Below are 8,707 nucleotides of genomic sequence, written 5' to 3'. Positions count from 1 at the left end.
AAACCCGAATTCTCCAAGAGGGCATTCATGTTAAAATGCCCCTGATTGGTAGTCAGCACTTGCTTCCAGAAGGATTCGGGAGGAGGCCCCATGAATTTGACCAGTTCGTTCCAGAGCAATGTCGCCAGTGTGAATGAGGCCGATCTTGATTTCTCATTCTATTCTCCTTTCAATATTTTATTATCTACTTCCTATCCTAATTCTTCCAACTACTACTTCTTACTACCTATCTCTCAACCATCTTCTTGTGTTATCAGTATTCTCCACTCACACCTTTCTTCACTTTCTCTTACCCTCTACTTCATGCTTGACCTTCTTTACTTTTTCTTTCCTTCTTTCTCCCCTCATTTTCTACTTCAATCTTCCCCATCATTCATTCTATTATAGGTTCCTACCTTCTGTTTTACACCTTTCTTAAGTTCTTATTTGTTTCTTTTCTGTTAGCTAGTGTTCTACCATCAAGTTTCCCCCCCTCTCGTTATGCTTTGCTACTTTTCCTAATTCATCGGGGTTTATTCATCTAGTCCCTGATAATAATATTATGATTTGCTTCTATCTGATAGTCATAGTTTCTTACTTATACATATTTAACATTGCTTTAACCATATTATACTGTTATTTCACCCCACTGTTCCTTCAAAAATGCATACACTAATTCCCAATCCTTATCAAATCAAATCATCTTGAGTCTTCTTTGATTCCAATATGCCTTGAGCAATTCCGTTTTGAACATTCCAGGCCCTTTCCATATTACTTCCCCAATATCAATCAGCCTGGGAAGCCTTTCTTCATTGGCAGGTGTATTTTCTAAACATTTGATCCTCCATATCCACAGATTTTTTTATCCATGGATTCAACCATACATGGTTTGAAAATATTTTTTAAATTGATAAATACCTAAAAGCAGATCTCAATTTTGTTGTTTTATATAAGGGGCACCATTTGACTATGCCTTTGTATTTAATGGGACTTGAGCATTCATGGATTTTGGAATTCATAGGGAGTCCTGGAATCAAACCCCAGCGGATACCAAAGGCCCACTGTATGATTTTTTTTTAACTAAGCATAGTACTCCTCCTCCTAATAATAATTGTAACAATAATAATAGCAACAACAACAATGAATTAATTAATAATTTTCACATGCATGCATGTGAAAATCACTCCTGTGTTTTTACTGCTGTTTTGTTGGTGCAAATCTCAATTACATTCCAGCCCTAATATATTAATCAGTGTTCCTTTGCTTGTTTTAAGGTAAAGCACAAATGAAACTCTGTAACTGTAGATACTCCCTCAGATGCAAATTATCTGAAAGGTCTCATCTTTCCATCTGAACCAGCTTGAGTCTGATGATCTTCAGGGGAAGACTTTCTCTCAGTTCTGGCACCTTCCCAGGCTTGCCAGAGGGCCTTCTTGGTGGCTGCTCCTAAACTACAGAACGCCCTGCTAAAGGATGTTTCATTGGCCCCTCTGCTCTCTTTTCACCATCAGAAGGATTTTTTTCTTGGGGTGTGCTGTATTTTTTTTAAAAAAGTGATTTTAATGTTTTAATTGAAGTTTGTTTTAATGTATTCTATATTGTTTTAGCTATATTTTGTTTAACTGTATTATAAGTTGTGTTGGGATAAAGGTGGGATAAATCAATAAATGTACCAACCATTTATTTTTAACTGAATGGAACTCACCCCCCCACCCCCATATCTGTAAATTCATGCTTCAGCTTCTGAATTTCAGCTTGTTGCACATTTATCAAAGGTACAGGAATACTGTTGGTATGGGGGTAAGTAGCAATTCTGTCATTTCCTCATCCTTGCTCTCAGATCTTTGTGAAGAATTAAATAAATACTCCCTTCTTGAGGTTCACAATTCCTCTAACCTCTACAAGTTGATCAGATTCAGGAACAACAAGCCTTAACCTGTTACTTCCTATAATCTGTCAACCTGCACAACCCATATGCAAAAGCTTTAGCCAGCATAGCCAGTAGAGAGGGATGATGGGAGCTGTGTTCCAACAAGACCTGGAAAGACAAAAAGGTTTACCAGACCTTCCTTTGCTTTCTTGGGCCATCCACCCCCTCAAAAAGAAAAAAAAGCTAACATATCTTCAAGGGGTAGGATAACACTGTCTTCATTCACTGGTAGCTACTTCAGGTCTCAGGAAATGACCCAAGGTGGACTCAGGGTCTAGCCTTCAGTGTTTTTTTTTTATCCCAAGCAACCCTCCCTTGACACAGACAGTAATGGCTGCTACTTGCACTTACCAGATCACCAACCCAATCAGCAATAGCCTTGTCAACTTTTCAACCTGATCCTTCCCTTGGATGTTTAGAAGGAAATCTCACTGAATTAACTAATAATTACTTATATAGTTTTCTGTGGCACTGCAGCCTTAAGAGAAGCTACCTTGGCAAGTTTGGCTTATCCTCCAGCCTTGAGTAAATGCACAATGGCCTCAAACACTTCCTTCTGTACAGCTGCTAAGGAAAGGGAGGTCTCCTTTCCTTGACACTTTGTCACTATACACTATTAAGCCTGCACTAGGACTTTCCTGTGCCAGTTCTCCTTACTATTGAGGCTGGGCACATATCTACTGAAAGTTTTAAACCACTGATTATGTCCAGTAATATTTAAAAGGACTCAGTGTCCTTCCTAGCAAGTAGTGCTGAGAGCAAGTGCCAACATGCTGTATCCATGGCAAAGAATGTTTACCTGTCCCTTTGTTAAATGCAACATACCTAGTTAGTTTTTCTGCAGATGGTGGTTGTTCCAGGAGATGGTAAGTTCCCAACTGAAGAGAGAGTGATGAGGGATGTAGAGGAGGGGCAAGTCAAAAGGAGTGCATTTTTTCAAACAAAGGTTGGAGGGAGGATGGCATTTTTATGAGATTACAGATACTTCTCGGTGCCTTACTCTCATCACTCTGACATGAGATTTACCACTTGCAGAGCAGTAGCTGGGTAAATTTGTTTCAGCAAAAGCAAGACTCTTTGGACATTTAAAAAACAACAAATATATTTATTACATATTTATGAAGTATGGCTCTTCATCAGATTCATTGTTTTGCTTACTTGGAGTGTGTGTGTGTGTTTAATGTGTGCGCAACACAAACAAGGATGTAGGGAGTGAATTATCAACGACTGTACTTTTTGCACTGTATTGCCATTAGATCTCACACTTTTCATTGTTTCATTCCTATATCTATGTATGTATATACCTACTGAGGATAACACTTCATGCTTCTCCAGTCCTCAAAACTTTATGCCTTCATAAATGTGTTAGTCTTTAGATATCATAAGCTTCTTTGCTTCAGATGTGAGGAACCTTTAAGCCCCTATATGACTGGGTTTCAATTGCCAGAAACCACCCAGCATAGGCAATGGGGAAGAATTATGGGACTTGTAACCCAAAAGGGTTATCTGGAGGGCTAAAGGCTACCCGTCTGTGCTAATTTTCCATGAGTATGTCCTCTTCTGAGAACTGTCCTGTGCCTATAAAAAAAGTCTCTCCATGTCCCTATACATCTTCTATGTGCCTGCCCAAGTTTTGAGATCCTCATGGGAGGACTTTGTCTCAATTCCACCCCTCATAGGTACACGAGGACATGGGAAAGAGTCTTCTCAGTGGTTGCACCCAGGCTGTGGAATTTTCTCCCATGGGAGACTAGGCTGGCCCACTCTTGGCTCTTCTTCCACTGGCAGATAAAGACCTTCTTATTTGGAAAGGGATTTGGTTGATTAAATAGCTATGCAGTAAGGTCTTTTGTGTTATTGTCATTTTAAAAATAATTTTACACCATTTTCATGTAAATGTGTATGTTTAATGTATTTCAATATGGTAATATTGTAAATAATTTGTCTAATTGTTTTTTAACCTTTTGCTATTAGGTTTTCTTTAGATGCACCTTGTTTTAACTCATGGTGTGAGCTGCTGTGGGTCCCACGTTGGGAGTAAAGCAATATATAAATTAAACAATGTTACTATCAGAAATACATTCAGCGAAGCTTTCCCCAGAAGGCTGGTGCAGTCCTGGGAAACACTTTGCCTTCTGAAATTCCTCCAAACAGCTTTGAATTTTGCATCTTCAAGTTGCCCATGGCCCCCATGGAAGCCCTGTATGTGAATCTACGAGATGAGATCAAGTCCTTTGAGGAACACATAAGAAGTTGCCAGAAAGCTTTTGACATTCACACCCTTTTCAATGTACTGCACCTGCTACTCTCTGAAAGTGGGGCTGCAGGGGACATTCAGAGCCTTGAGCAGCTGGAAAAGGTTGCTGAGTCCAGGGAATGGGATGGACAGGACATTGTGAGAATTACAGCTGGTCAGAAGAAGAGTGACATTCCTGGCTATGTCTCCTGGTTTATCTCTTATGTGAGGTACCTAAGCTGTTTGAAAGAGATGTTTGACACCAAGGTTGTGTTTCCTTTGTGTGAAAACCTGTATGTTAATGATGACTCACTTGATGCATTGCCTCTTGGATCGGCAGAAGGACATGGCCCTCATACTACAGCATCTGTTGCACATATGGCCAAGCAGTTGTTTGCTCTCCGGAGGAAATGGACCTTGCTCCTGAAAAGGGACACAATTGATGGCCAAAACTTCAGTGCCCAAAGCTTGCTTGATTTGCAGGGCTTTGGTAATGTTCACCCCTTTGCAAAGGTCATGAGGCTGGTCCCTGACCTCTTTCACAAAAGCCTGGCTACTGCTGCACTTGCCAGGCAATGGGTGGATCGCCATGCTAGCATTTACAGCTCCCAGCTAATACGCCCAGGCATAGCCAGAACATGGAATGGCACAGGAGTGGATGGCTTGGAACATCAACGGTATGACATGTCCAGTTCTCAGTCTAGATTATCCAAAATTCAGTCAAACTGTATGAAGCTGGAGTTGTTATCCAAAGACATCAGCAGAAGTGGTGTGGCCACCTGCATAAGAACTACCAGCCAAGAAAGGAATAAACTACATGAGATCCATGAGGACCTCATGTCCCTGCTCTGGCAGGAGAAACGCTCTCAGATACTGGAAACAGAGATACATGAGGTAAACCAGAGAATATCCAACTTACAACTTCAGCAGGAGGCTAAGGAGAGGGAGCTGGAAGCCTTTAAAAACCAACTGGAGACAGACAACTGGAGAGTTGCTGACAGACAGCACCAGGCAGCCTTCTCTGAGCTGGAGGCCTTAGGGAGGCAGCTTAGGCTGGAACAGTACCGCAAGAGCATCCTGCAAGGGGATTGGCTGCTAGAACTGGAGGTCAGACCAGTCCTTATGCGACCAATCCAAACAGTAAGGAGCTAGGCTAACAAACCATAGACCCTAATGGCAGGCACTTTGTTGCCAACCCATGAACAGATGGAGGAAGTTACAGTGGACCCTTGTTATACGCTGGTGTTTGGTTCCAAGATCCCCCGTGTATAACAAAATCCGTGTATACTCGTCCCATTAAATATAATGACATAGCAAAATGGTGTCCCTTATAAAAAATGGAAAATCAAGGTTTGATATTTGAAATTTATACTTTTTTTGAACATTTTCAAACCATGTATGCTTGAATCCGTGTATAAGAAATCTGTGTATAAGAAGGGCCAACTGTATATTGCAGCAAGTAGATGGTGGGTCTCTAGCTGAGTGAAACTGGGGCCTAGGTAGAACCAAAGAGAAAGGAAGCAAGGGATGCAAGAGACAGAGTATTGGTAGTCCCTCTCACATAACGTCAGTGGTGTCCTTTGAAAACTGGATCCCCTCTGGTAAGTGAAGATGCCAGTGAGAGTGGGCTGATCCAGGTCATTTGCCTTTTTATGAGTGCAGTAAAGCTCTACAGTTGTTTGGAGAGAGCCTTTTCTCTGTCCCACCACCCTCTCAGGGTTGTTTGGTGGGAACATGGGAGAGGGCTTTCTCAGTGGCTGCTTCCAGACTTTGAAACTGCCTCTTTAGAGAGACCAGGATGGCCCTGTCCTTGCTCCCCTTCCAATGTCAGGTCAAAAAATTTCTATGCCAGCAGGCTTTTATAAACTAATTAGGGTTGAACTTTTAATGTTGTGTGGTTCTGTTATAAGATTGGTAAGTTGTCTTTAAATGCATTTTAATATGTTTAATTTTTCATGTTTTTAACTCCATGAACTGTTTTATATCTATATCTATATCTATATTAATACTTTTCTATTATTTCAGTTTGTATTATTTTAAATACCAGCTCCCTTGAGTACTATTACTGTGAGAAAGGCGGGATAAAAATGAGTATAATAATAGTCTATTTTCTAGTTGCAGGAATAATAAGACCAATAATACTAATAATAATGTTTGTCTATCTTCTAGTTGCAGGAACATTATCAGGAGCTTGTAAGGGTTTTGCAGAGTAGGGAAGATATTTGCCTGGATCATCAACAAGCCAATGAGATCGACTCACACTCATCATGCAGTTCTGGTGATTTGAACAGATAATATTCTTGAATTTGTGAACAAAAAGAGCCCTAGACCAAAATGGTAACAATATCAGAGGAGTCTCTCTGTCTTACTGGTCCTGCCTCCTGATAAAGGTGGCTTTATTTCTGGATGCAGCTCATGTTCTTATCACCCCCAATTCTTGATTCAGTAGCTAGACTACTATAATATGCTCTAATTGCACCAGTCATAGGCCCGGTACAGAGCACCAAAAAGAGGGGTGGAGCCACAGTGGTGGTGGGACACAAATATGGACCTTGTCCCCCAAATAAAAATTCTGCCTCTTCCCAATGAAATTTTCCTTCGGTTCCCAAATTTCCAGCATTGCAGTAACTTAAAACTTCAGTTCATTTGAGAAATACAGTTAGGCATACAAAGAAAAGGGGCAACCAAAATTACCAAGGGAATGCAAATGCAGCAAATATAAGTTTTACGTGTGAATGCTGTTCAATATTTCACTCTCTCTCTCCAATGCTAGAAATCTGGGTACTGAAGGAAAATTCAGAGGGGTAAAATTCTGATTTAAGGGAGAAAAACTATATATCTGCCACTACTGCATCAGCATTGACTATTACCCACTGTGCACAATTCAAGCCTTAACCCATGAAAAGATATTTCATCTTCTCATATTTCATCTTCAAGGTCACTTCCTTTACCTGTCCCATGATGATGGGAGTGATCTGTAAAACTTGCTTAAAAATACCATCCAGGAACCATGTTTGAGTAACGTAGAGGAACAGTTGGAGCTTTCAGGAACTGCCTCACAATTTTGGAATGTTGTCTCATTGAATATTCACTAAAATGTCAAGTTGATTATAAATGTTTGGAAGCATTGTAAATCCATTTAAACTGGGGTAGCATTTGTGGACAGGCTTAAAATTGGTAGAGTTAATGTGGTTTTTCATACTTTGCTTTAATGTAGTGTGTGTGTGTGTGTGTGTGTGTGTGTATATATATATAATTTATTGTACCCTTGATAGGTTGGAATAGGGGAGGTTTTGTGTGTGTGTGTGTGTGTGTGTGTGCACGTGCGTGTGAGTACAGCATGTGGTCTCTTTTATTGGTGAAAACTATTCAAGCAAACCTAAACAATATGCATGTTTCTGGAATGGCTTAATCCATAGACTTGGAAAGAAACCTCAGCAGCATTTCAGTCCTATCATCAACTGTCAGCTGCAGTCAGATAGAAATTACATAAGGTTTAAATCAATAGTTCTCAGTCTTTGATCCTCCTGATGTTTTGGGCTCAGTACCCAATAATTGACCAAATTGGCTGATGGTTCTGGGAGCTGAAGTCCAAAAACACCTACAGAACTAAAGTCTGAGAACGAGCTATCTTTTGGCTGCATAGCCATAGGACCTTCTTCCACCAACCTAGCACTGGGAAACTGCAGGTCCTTTAGATGTTGTAGACTCCATCCTTTCTCACAATTGGCCAGGCTGGCTGTGGCCAATGGAAGTGGGAGATCTGCATTGGAGAATCACAGATTTTCTAGCCCTGCAGTAAATGATACATATACCAAGCGAGGATGCTGTAGTTTGGTGAGGATGGATCACCTTTGTTTATTGGATAGGATGCTATGTTTACCACACACTTCAGTAGTCACTGAACAGGGGACTAGTCTTTCTTTGATTGTTTGTGGTTCCCTATGACAGACTTGTGAAGCTGTTCTCAAAGCAGAACTGCTACTTCTTGGGTGGCATCTTCCTTGGGACTCAGTATCAGCCACCAAAAGCTTTTCAATTTAGCAGAAGGAAGCAAAACAGGAACCAGAAGCTGCATGTTAAATCTGACCAGATCTCAGATAAGAATCAGTTCCTGATGCTGATGAAATCAGACATGACTTGAAATCATGATAGTCAGGAGACAGCATGGCCTGGGTGAAACAGGGACACACATTGCTGATGTGGTTTAGGCTGCCCTCCTCATACATTCAGGTCCATTAACTATGAGGTATTCTGCAATCTGCTGCTGCACAGAGCATGGTGGTGGCCAGAGATACTTTCTACTAGATGTTTATGACAAGGCTTCCATGTTTTCTACTGTAATTGGACCTTAGAATCCTTAGAGCAGTAAAAGTTGGTAGTGCACACTGGACACACTCAGAGTTTTTAGTGTTACTTAAAAACATAGTTACTTTTCTGATGACTTCGATCATCTAACAGGTGGTTACTATTTTACTTTAGTTCAGAAAGGGTAATTAACTGTTGCTATTGTGCCACTGGTGTACTGACTCTCTCTTTCTCTCCCTCTTTCTCTCTTTGTG

The sequence above is a fragment of the Sceloporus occidentalis genome, unplaced genomic scaffold (genome assembly GCF_023333645.1).
Source record: "Sceloporus occidentalis isolate IW3139 unplaced genomic scaffold, rSceOcc1.0.p SCAF_4, whole genome shotgun sequence".
In the NCBI taxonomy this organism is placed as follows: domain Eukaryota; kingdom Metazoa; phylum Chordata; class Lepidosauria; order Squamata; family Phrynosomatidae; genus Sceloporus; species Sceloporus occidentalis.
Note: the sequence above shows the minus strand (reverse complement) of the source record.